The sequence below is a fragment of the Cololabis saira genome, chromosome 15 (genome assembly GCF_033807715.1).
Source record: "Cololabis saira isolate AMF1-May2022 chromosome 15, fColSai1.1, whole genome shotgun sequence".
Lineage (NCBI taxonomy): Eukaryota > Metazoa > Chordata > Actinopteri > Beloniformes > Belonidae > Cololabis > Cololabis saira.
The window spans coordinates 16,608,904-16,619,802 of record NC_084601.1 but is presented as its reverse complement, the minus strand read 5'-3'; the positions used below and the strand labels follow the sequence as shown (position 1 = coordinate 16,619,802).

General features: G+C 43.0%; 1 pseudogene; it reads right to left on the bottom strand.

The window, feature by feature from the left end:
- Window positions 1–8,504: 8,504 nt before the first annotated feature.
- Window positions 8,505–9,748, bottom strand: LOC133461446 (piwi-like protein 1; annotated as a pseudogene).
- Between the last annotated feature and the right edge of the window lie 1,151 nt (window positions 9,749–10,899).

Sequence of the window (10,899 nt, the reverse complement as noted above, 5' to 3'; positions counted from 1 at the left end):
GCTGGGACGTCGGGTCCCTCCGCCGAGACACAACTTTTGCGGTATGCGTTCATTGTTGTTGTCTAAAAATGATGCGCAGTGCCCACCCAATCAGAAACGGTAGATATTCTGTGATATTTTTTTTTTATATTCATAAAAAAATTATAAATTATAAAAAAAATAAAGGATCCCCATAACTTTGATTGGGTGGGCAGGACGCACATTTGGGTGGGCACAGCCCACCCCTGGCCCCCCCTAAAACCGGCCTCCCTTACAGGTGAATGAGACATGGGGTAGTTTTGTTGAAAATGTGCTGTCCAAAATGTCCTGGAAAACTCGACTCCTGCAAATGCGCGTTCCCCAAAGTTTGTGGGAGCGTGGCTTTGGGCGGAGCGCTGACAGTAGGGGGAGGAGGGGGTGGGGCTTAAAGGAGGTGCCACTTTCAAATCTTGCTACCTCTCCAACATCACGGACTATACCTTCAAACCCTGTTGCTTAGCATGTTGTCATCGTGGTTTTCGAACTCTTGCAGTTGAGTAAGTCTACTGACATAGGCCCAAATGGTATGGGCTAGTTGCTTGTTAGTCCAAGCAGACTTTAACTTGGAAGGGTCCTGAAATGATCTGCCAATACCTTCAGCTGATCCATGGCTCAGGAGCTATGGAGTTGCCAGGGGACGTCCACGGTGGGACCTCCAATTTCAAATGTCGATTCAGTAGCAACATCAAAAATGGCTGTGCGCTTAGCTGACATAATCTACCAACTGGCCTTTATTCACAGTTTAAGTTATTCTCAGAAATCAAGACAATGTTAAACTCTAAGCAGCAAAAGTGATAACAGCTATCCAACTGGCTTTACCCATTGTAAATTAAAGGACCACGCTCCTAATATATCCCATACATGTGTCTGTTTATATATTTTTACTAGATGTTGTACAAAAAATATTCACCTCCCGTACAGTTGTAATGCATGTAAATGGATGTGTGTAGATATGTAGATTGAAATCTTTATTTGAAACAGGCAGTATAATATATTTTTATAAAATATTTTATAAAATATTTTTATTTGGGCTGCAGAGTTTTAACATGGTCATTTTTGGAGCAAGCCCCCAGTTTTCTTATTTCTTCAATGCACTTAACCTGAAAGTTGGAATGCCACTCGTTATTTACCACCTTCCTCTCCGACTGTATTTGTTAAAAATTCTAACACATGAACCTTTTCAACTTTCCTCAAATACACTCATGATTAGCATGCACAGATGCCTCTGGGCATCTAGCTCAGCATTGTTGGCTCTGTCTGCCACTGCTTAAATACATTTTTTGACAACCTGAATTTGACAACCAGAATGACCTGAATAAATAACTCACCAAAGATTCATATTTAGGGCCCGAGCACTTACAGTGCGAAGGCCCTATTGTTTCTGTAGGAATTGTTTTCCTCGTTTTTCTTCCGAAGAAATGAGGGCCTTTTTGCCCCCCTAAACGTGCTCCAAAGGTCACCAAATTTCATATAGCCACACATAGCCACACAGACATATACACACACACACACAGACATATACACACACACACACACACACACATATATAGATATATACACCGGCTCGTTCACCTGCATGCTTGCTCTGTAGTTTTGGGGGTTAGTTAATCGCGGTAGCTTAGGTCAGTTGTGATTGGGTCTCGGGACCTGGGACAGTTGCTGCTCGTGTTTCTGCTAGTTCCGTCCCTGTTTTGTGTCTGTTCGGTCTTTTTTTTTTTTTTTACAGATTTCCAGTGCTCGACGTGCGCCTCCATGTGTGCAGCGGAAGTCACCCCCCCCCCCCCCCCCTTCCAAAAAAAAAAAACTGGGTTTGTATGTACGTGTATGTGTATGCGTATGTATGCGTATGTATGCGTATGTATATATATTAATAAGATAAATATATTAACAATGCACATATATATGCCTTAGGTTCTTACCAGCATGGCATTAACCATTAATATGTGTGCAGACAAGTAAAAACAAAAAAAAATTTGATATTTAATGGTTTGCAATTAATGGGCGTGGCCTAACGGCTCAACAGCGCCCCCTAGAAAACTTTGTGCTTCAAGCCCCACAATACGGTTTGACGTACATGCACGAAAATCGGTACACACCTGTATCATGTCGCAACTTAGAGAAAAGTCTCTTGGCGCCATGGCCAAAACCGAACAGGACGTCGGCCATTTTGAATTAATCGTGTAATTTTGGCGCAATTTATGCCACTTCTTCGGCCGTTAATATGGCCCGAACCGTAAGGTGCACCCAGGTGTGTTATACATCAAAATGTGCGTCTCGATCCTGCGACGATGCGCATTATGCGCATTGATAGTTCATTGAATGGTTTGACATAAAGACTCGTGGGTGGTGTCATTGGACTCGGTTTTGTGTCATTGAACATAATTGGTGTAAATTAGCCGCCCATTCTTCTGATTGGTCGATATTTGATAGTTCCTATTTTCTGCCATAATTTTTGATCTGTTTGACATAAAGAGTCATGGGTGGTGTCATCGGACTCGGTTTTGACTCCTTCACCTTAATTGGTGAAAATTGCATGCGCGAGGGCCCGTTCATCGCTGCTTGCAGCTTTAATTTGTTTTCTAATTTCTCCCATTATGATGTGTAGGGTATGACTGATATTCAATCATTCTGTTGCGGTAGTAAAAAACAGTATGCTTAGATTTATGTGGAAAATTCAAAGGATGTAGTCAATGTAGACTAACTTGAGCAACCATTCTAAATATTTTGAGAACAATTAGTCTGGCAGAAACTGCCTCTGGACCCTATTGGATAGCCAGACAACCAATCAGACAGGATGTCCACACATAGTCAGAGGGTAAGCAGCCTCAAAATTGGCTCCTTTTTTTGTTTTGTTTTTTGCAGATGATATGGTTCTGTTGACTTTATCAGACCAATAACTTCAATTCTCACTGGAGGGGTTTGCAGTCGAATGTGAATATGAGAATCAGCACCTCCAAATCCCAGAGTATAGTCCTCAGCCAGGAAAGGAAGGAAGGAAGAATAGAGGGATGAGGTGGCTCGAGCATCTGAGTAGGATGCTTCCTGTATGACTCCAAAGCGAAGGCTTTCTACCTTCTACCACGATGAGATCCTGAAAAAGACCTAGGGAATGACTGAGGGACTGTGTCTCTCAGCTGACCTTGGAGTACTTTAGAATACCCCCCAGACTGGCTGGATGAAGTGGGAACGGAAAATCTGGGCCTCCCCGCTTAGGCTACTGCCCCCACCACTCAACCTCAGATAAGCGGTAAAAGATGGATGGATGGACAATATGAGAAATGAAACATGTAATGTAGCTATTGAGGCTACTACAGTAGATGAGTCAACCAAGCGTCAACCATTTAACTTCCTGATTGAATCTCATGTGAAACTAAGAAAGGTTGCAGTTCCTTCATTGGTCCCTGGAGGCTGGCTGCAGGTGCGTGCACATGTTAAAATATCTTAATTTTCAGCAAAACTATGTACAGCCTGGTTCAAACAACAAACTTTTGTTTGACCTCACATCCAACTCTGTCTATGTGTTGGCCTTGTTGATCGAAGGTTTTGTGAGCAATTGTCATGTCCAATCTGGTGCCTTTCGACTAGCCACACTTTATTCACAGCTAAGGCTGAAATCTTTGGAAACATCTTGGAAACAAAGTAAAATGCTTGTGAGAAGTGCTAATAGATTGAGCAGGCTTAAAAAAATCTACTGGGTTTCAGTCCTCTATTACATCACTCACTCACTCACTCATCGTCCGCCGCTTGTCCGTTCCCGGGTCGCGGGGGCAGCAGCCTCAGCAGGGATGCCCAGACTTCCTTCACCCCAGACACTTCCTCCAGCTCTTCCGGGGGGAGTCCGAGGCGTTCCCAGGCCAGCCGAGAGACATAGTCTCTCCAGCGTGTCCTGGGTCTTCCCCGGGGTCTCCTCCCGGTGGGACATGCCTGGAACACCTCCCTAGGGAGGCGTCCAGGAGGCATCCGGTACAGATGCCCAAGCCACCTCAGCTGACTCCTCTCAATGTGGAGGAGTAGCGGCTCGACTCCGAGCTCCTCCCGGGTGACCGAACTCCTCACCCTATCTCTAAGGGAGATCCTCTATTACATAATAGAGAAAAAATATCTCCATACTAAGCATTCTCAGCACCCTTGAATTTGAGTATTTTGTACATATTAATACTACAACATTAGCCGAACTTAATATTTTTTTTCAGGTCATGTCTAAGATGTTTATTTAGCAATAAACCATTAGATAAGCTTGAAAAAATGGAAATGTTTTTTTTTTTTGTAATAAGCAAAGGGAAATGGATAGGCTGTTTTTTGTATTTCTGGACAGAAATTTTCCTCAGTGGACCAGTCAAAACATTCAGTTATTCAATGAGTGAGTTAACACTTACTGAGTAAAGATAACTACTCCCTCTCTCTATTCTTGTTTGCTTCCAAACATACTGGACACCAATTAGGCAACATTATTCAAATATTCTCTGACGACATTGGTGTACTGTAGCTCTAATTCCAATTCCCTGTGCCATTTGCTTATTATGCACACTTTTATAAATTAAACATCCACAAATGCAAACTTCTCTCACTGGGCATGCTGAGTGAGAAAGAAATGTACACATGGAACAGACTTGAATCAACATCATTACTGTGTACTGTGCCTCTCCAGAGTGGAACTGTGTTTTTATTCTCCCCTCTTTTTCCGCTTTCTTCAGTAGGCCTGTGCAAGTGTGTACAGTACAGTATCTGGGTTACCCCCTCCTCACCAGCCGTCATGTTTGGGAATGAGATTTGTTCGTCAAAAGGTGAGTTAACATGTTTTAGGCACACAAGCATGTATACACACGTACAAGTTGACAGCATACATATTAATTACATTTCTCTCAAAACACGTCTAAAGCACCACAAACTGTGTACCAAACAGCAACACTTCATGTTCGCTGTCGCTCCTATGCTGTTGTCTGTCATAATGTCAGGGCATTATCAACCTTTTTAATCATCATTATTAACCTTTCTTATAATCCTCAACCTCATTTTTTCATACAGTTGCGGTTATTAATGTGGTTGTGTCACATCTCCAATTTGCTTTGTTGTTTCTTGGTCTCTTTAAGCTCTCCTCTCAGCTATTTCTGCCTTTCTCATCTTTGTCACATCATGGTCTCTTGGCATTTCCAAAAAGTAGGAAAGGTTGTGGGAGAGCACAAGCCAATTGCACTGTAGCTTTCTTTAAAAGTTCAGTCTCTGTTTTGTCATCTGGGAGAGTATGTCAACAAGGCAAATGCAACACCGTGAAGCCCCTTTCATTCCAAGGTCTGTATATCAAAGACAAAATATTTTTTAATCAAAAAGGAGATAGCAGTTCTTATAATTAGAAATAAAGACACATCCAACAGCTGATGTTTTGACTGCTGATGTGAAGGTAGAACGATATTGTCTGGTCAAGCCTTCTGTGTATATCTTGTATCGTCTTTCCTTTCCTCCCCGCTGGTCTGTACTTTTGCTACCCTCCACTTGTTATGTCAGGTTTTTTGGGTTTTGTCATGTTTAAGCGGTTGTGTTTTTTTTGCAATCCTGCTCGGTGGTGCTTTGTTTTATTTCAGTTTAATTAATCACTTTTTTGGAACTCCTGTCGCCTCACTCTCCTGCATCTAGGTCCAACTCAGCTACACTTTGACAGATATTGTGAATTTTTTCAGAGTATGTTACACTTTACAATAAGGCATGAATATTGATAGAGGATGTATTGACATAAATTGCCATGATTAACTCTGACTGCATCACAGCTGCAACCATATCAAGTGGAAAGCAGGAATCTAGGTAGTAACAGGTTCCTAGCTATTCATAAATGGACCATGCACATATTTTATACAGAATTTTTCATCTCATAAATACCTTTTTTAAAACCTAGTCCATGAACATTTGCTGAGCGCCAGAAGAATGTTATTTAACTTGGAATTACCACAATCCACTTATTTTATGTTCTTCTCACTGAATTCTACCTGGTTCCTCTAGTTCTTAAAGTCATGTGTGGAGTGTGTCAGGTATAATATCAAAATGACATTAACCTTTTCCAATAATACACTGAAGATTTTAGCTGCTATCCTCAACTTCCTATTTGAGTCTCAAAAACCCTTTTCCCTTTGAGTCAACTTAATTTGATGCCCTCTTCTAGCAAGTATAGTTGCAGTACTTAATTGTCACTTACAGTTTACGGTAGTTTGAACTGATTGATTATATGAAATTTCTGACTTGCCTTTCTAACCCTGTACTTTTTTTTTAATTCAAGTTCTTTTAACGTCTTTCTAGACCTTGTTTTACAGAAATGAGCTGCATATACAAGATAGGTCATTTACAAAAGGAAACTTATGTGAAATCCAATTAGCTATACATGCAGCTCTTATTTATCAACTTTGAGTCATTCCACTCCAAGTCAATTCCTGAAACTAATTATTTTTCAATTAGCCTTAGGTGTTTGTACTTTTTCTAATCTATTCCATGAATAAAGATAAAAGCGATAAATAACTCAGATAATTTGACTGGCTTCACTTGCTTTTAATCATCACTAAATGCACACAAAGTGAACGCAATAATTGACGCAAACTGGACCTGGTTATCCCAATAAAATGAGTCAAAAGAGGGATATAGCTTGAAGTGAAAGGCCAGTTCTTGAAGATAGTATGTGGAGAGTAGAAACAATGGGTAAGGATCTGAGAACAGGGAATGCATTGTGATGGCTGAACAGATAAGAGAAAGTATCTCCAGGCCTTTCTAGAAGTTCCACGCATTCAGTGGTCAGTCCCAATTAAAAGTGGTCCAGAGGGAAAACCAGCTAAACGTCCAATGGAGTAATTGGTGCCGCAAGCTAAATGATATGGGCGTAGGGAGTCAAGGCTTGTCTGTGAAATTCAAGTCTATGAGAGCTATTCCAACTTAAAATCCACCAATCCTGCTTAAAATCTTGATGCTGGCTAAGACTGAAAAGTGCTAGGCAGCCAGGAATCATGTCATCAAAAATACAGAGAGAGAGATCATTACACTGACCATCCACCACGGAAAGCGCCAACCATGAGCCTTATAATTGGAACGTGGGTGTTTTGGAAGAAGGTGACCTGGTTTGATGAATCTCAGTGGTCAAGCACGTGTAACATTTCCTGGAAATTAAAGAAAAATAAAAACCGGAGAGTTTTCATTTTTACATTACATGATTTAACGGATACACTGCAGATACTTTGGATAAGTCTTGGACAACCCCAGGCCTCAAGCTGTTTTTGTGCAGAAGTAGTGTTTTTTAGAAAGTTTTTTTGGTTTTAAGATTGCAGCTAATTAGTGTTTATTGAATCACTCTCCCAGATAGTGAACAGAACATGAAGTGGGTGAGGTGATTTCCTGAGTAATACAATGGTAGGAAATCCCAAAGACCCTACGTTTTGAAGCTTCTGGAGTGTATTTTTAAAATGCTCTAGTGAGATAAAGAAACAATGTTAGTGCTCATCACTGGGATTCGTTTACAGCAGGCATTAAGCCAAATTTATGGGAAACCGCAGTAAGCTCTGGTGTCTTGATATGATCAACTCCATTCAATTATCCTGTTATCCACTTCATCCAGCTGATGTGGGGGTTGGAGGGAAGCTGTGCTGTAATCTGATTTCTGTTGGAAATAACAGAAAACTTAGTTGTGGCTCCTAAACCCCCCCTTCCCTTAATTGGCACCTACAAATTCTGCCTATGAAGAACTTATTGTTAGGTCTCGGCCAGCTGGAGTTTTCCCCTCAACCCGATCACGCTGCAGAGTCAGCGCGGAGCCAGAGATCTGTGCGCCCGGCGACGCGCCCGGCGACGCGCCCGGCAACGCGCCCGGCGACGCGGCCGAGCCAACACGGGATGGCGCCTTGACGCAACTGCAGCGCATCGGATCATTTCCAGGAAGGATATAAGGGTCAGAACTGCCGGCGAACCCTTGTGAGTTTGTTATTATCACTCGTGTGCTTGATCGTGGTTTTAGTCTTTGATTACTATTGTGGATTTTTGTTGAGGACTTTTTTTCCTGTAATTCATTACAGTGAGTTTTCTTTTCCCCTGGCAATTAAGGAGGCAGTTTTTTTTGGTGAAAATAAACTACGCCTTTTTTTGGGCTAAGTCTTGAACCTGTCTGGTGTCGTGCACTTGGGTCCAAGGACAGAATTCCTAACAGTACGAACTCACCAATAACAGCTGTTTGTACTTCTGAAGGCAAGTTTATTTATTTATATATAGCACAAATGAAATACAAAACCAAAATTTTGACAGGCTTTTACTGTTGAGGACAGCAGGTACTCAAAACAAATCACCAAGAGGCTCACGTTAATAACAATCAAACAAGCGTCTTTTTATGCACGTTTTCTCTTACATCCCTTAACTTGTATAGAAAAAACAAAATGCTGCTATTAAAACAATCGTGCAGTCAAATATGGGATGGGGAAACACACCACCAAAGTACAAATATCACTTAAATCTGAACCTTTTAGTCCTCAAAGGTAGAAGAGGCAGTTGTCCAGTTGGACACTGGGCTCCCTGTGAATGTTCTGCCCGACAAGGAAAGCCAGCTTGTGGGCGTACTGATAGGGAGCAGGCACTCTGATAACCCCCTGCCAGTTGTAGTACATGGCACAGCTTGTAGGTGAGCCGCTGCATGTGGTCAGGCTTCAGTCCACTGGTATCGTACACCACATTGTAGTGAGTTGGTGCAACACTTCCAAACCTGACAGACTTGCTCACAATGTAGAAATCATACCGCTCTGGACACGTGACCTCTGTGTCAATGACAGTGCCTGGAGGAGGGTTGGTTACTTTGCCACCAATCTGAGTGAAAAACCGGCTGCTGATGCGCTTCTTCACCACAACCACACTCAACTTGGGGTTGTAGTCTTGTCCCATGGATTTGATTGTTAAGAGTTAAGATTTGTGTGACCTCATAGTTGACCACACTGTGCAGCTGGCCGTCTCCAACACCATCGCGGTACACAATGATGCGTGAAGGCAAGTGTTCGTTGAACTTCAGGTAGTCTTTCAGTGCTCCACTTAAGGCTATCTTCAGTCCATCCATGATTTCTTGACCTTTGTGCTGCAGGACACACTTCGAGTACCATCTGGTCATTGAGTTGTTGGGGCTGGCCACTAGGACGCCAATGGACCTTTTTCCTCCAGCGGTGTCATGGTAGCAGTCAATGCCCACAATCATCAGCATTTTAAGAGGGATGTCCACAGACCAGAGCTCCCCTCCTATTTTGCAAGCCATTTGCAGTATAATCTTGGTTGCCACAGTCATGAGCCCCTGAGGACGGGAGATGGTACAGGCCACCACGCACTGGCTCGGCGTGGGACAATCCACGCAAAGGTACTTCTTAATACTGTCATACTTGTCCTTCCTGTTCGTGGGCAAGACAACCACCACCATTTGTGTTTGTGGTCCAATGTTGTACTGCAGGGCTCTGAGAAGAGATTCTTGATGATCTTCGTACTCGATCATGACACCTCTCTGAAGGCGAATATTAAAAGGGGCCCGAGACTTTGCCAAGGGTTTCCAGGAGGGACTGCGCTTCCTTGGTGTAATGGCGGGTGTAGAGCATCAGCCAGTTTTTGAGTGATGGACGTTCGACGACGGGGGCGGGGGTACCCCTTTCTGATGGACTGGTTGGGCTATGGCCCGGGGGACGGTGCTCGGTGTCAACTCATCAGGGACCCGGGTCTTCTGACTGACTTTTATCAGACCCATCCCGAGAATCCCGGCAAGTCGCCAGGTGGCTCCCTTGGAGGGAGGAGTACTGTTAGGTCTCGGCCAGCTGGGGTTTTCCCCTCAACCCGATCACGCTGCAGAGTCAGCGCAGCGGGCAGCCAGAGATCTGCGCGCCCGGTGACGCGCCCAGCGTCACCGGGCAGCGTATCAGATCATTTCCAGGAAGGATATAAGGGTCAGAACTGCCGGCGAACCCTTGTGAGTTCGTTGTTATCACTCTTGTGCTTGTTCATGGTTTTTCTGCAGTCTTTGATTACTATTGTGGATTTTTGTTGAGGACTTTTTTTCCTGTAATTCGTTTCAGTGAGTTTTGTTTCCCCTGCCAATTAAGGAGGCAGTTTTTTTGGTGAAAATAAACTACGCCTTTTTTTGGGCTAAATCTTGAACCTGTCTGGTGTTGTGCGCTTGGGTCCAAGGACAGAATTCCTCACACTTATACTCTATAGCTGGCATACCGCCTAGCGTACCAACTGCATACATGAAGCATTTATTGTTCACCGTCCCATGAACATATCACAACACAATGTTACCGTTTTACATTCATACACGTTCATTTTCCTAACATGAAGATAAAATCATAATGTATTGCACAACTTTATACAATGGAACCAATTACTTGAAGATACACAGTGGGTGCTGTCTATAAGTCTTCAAAGTGCTCTATATTTGATGGGTTCTCTGCTTTTTCTGCTCTCTCTCACATTCCCCTTTGCCTGCCTTCTGCACCTCCTCGATATCATCCATCTATTACATTTCCACCCCTTTCCCTATCTCTATCTGCCTCAGATATCCCTCATTTACTTAAAACTAGTCTCATTGGAGGCCAACTCGATGAGTGGGTTTAAAAAATAAGAGGGGAAAAGCAGAAGTCACGCATGTTTTTTTTGAAGCCTCCTCTTGTTTTTTATAACAATATACTAGTGCAGTGAAGGTTTCATGTCCATAGGTTCCTGCGTTTGTATTCACTGGCATGCGTGCATGTGCACGCTCAGTGACAGGCATGCCTTCAGCACGGCCCAGTGACAGGAAACCTAATGAAAAGCCGGGTTCTGATTGACTGGCTGACAGAATGGTCCACTGCATAATTATGTCTTGAATAATAGATATCCTTAGTTACACTTCCGCTGTCG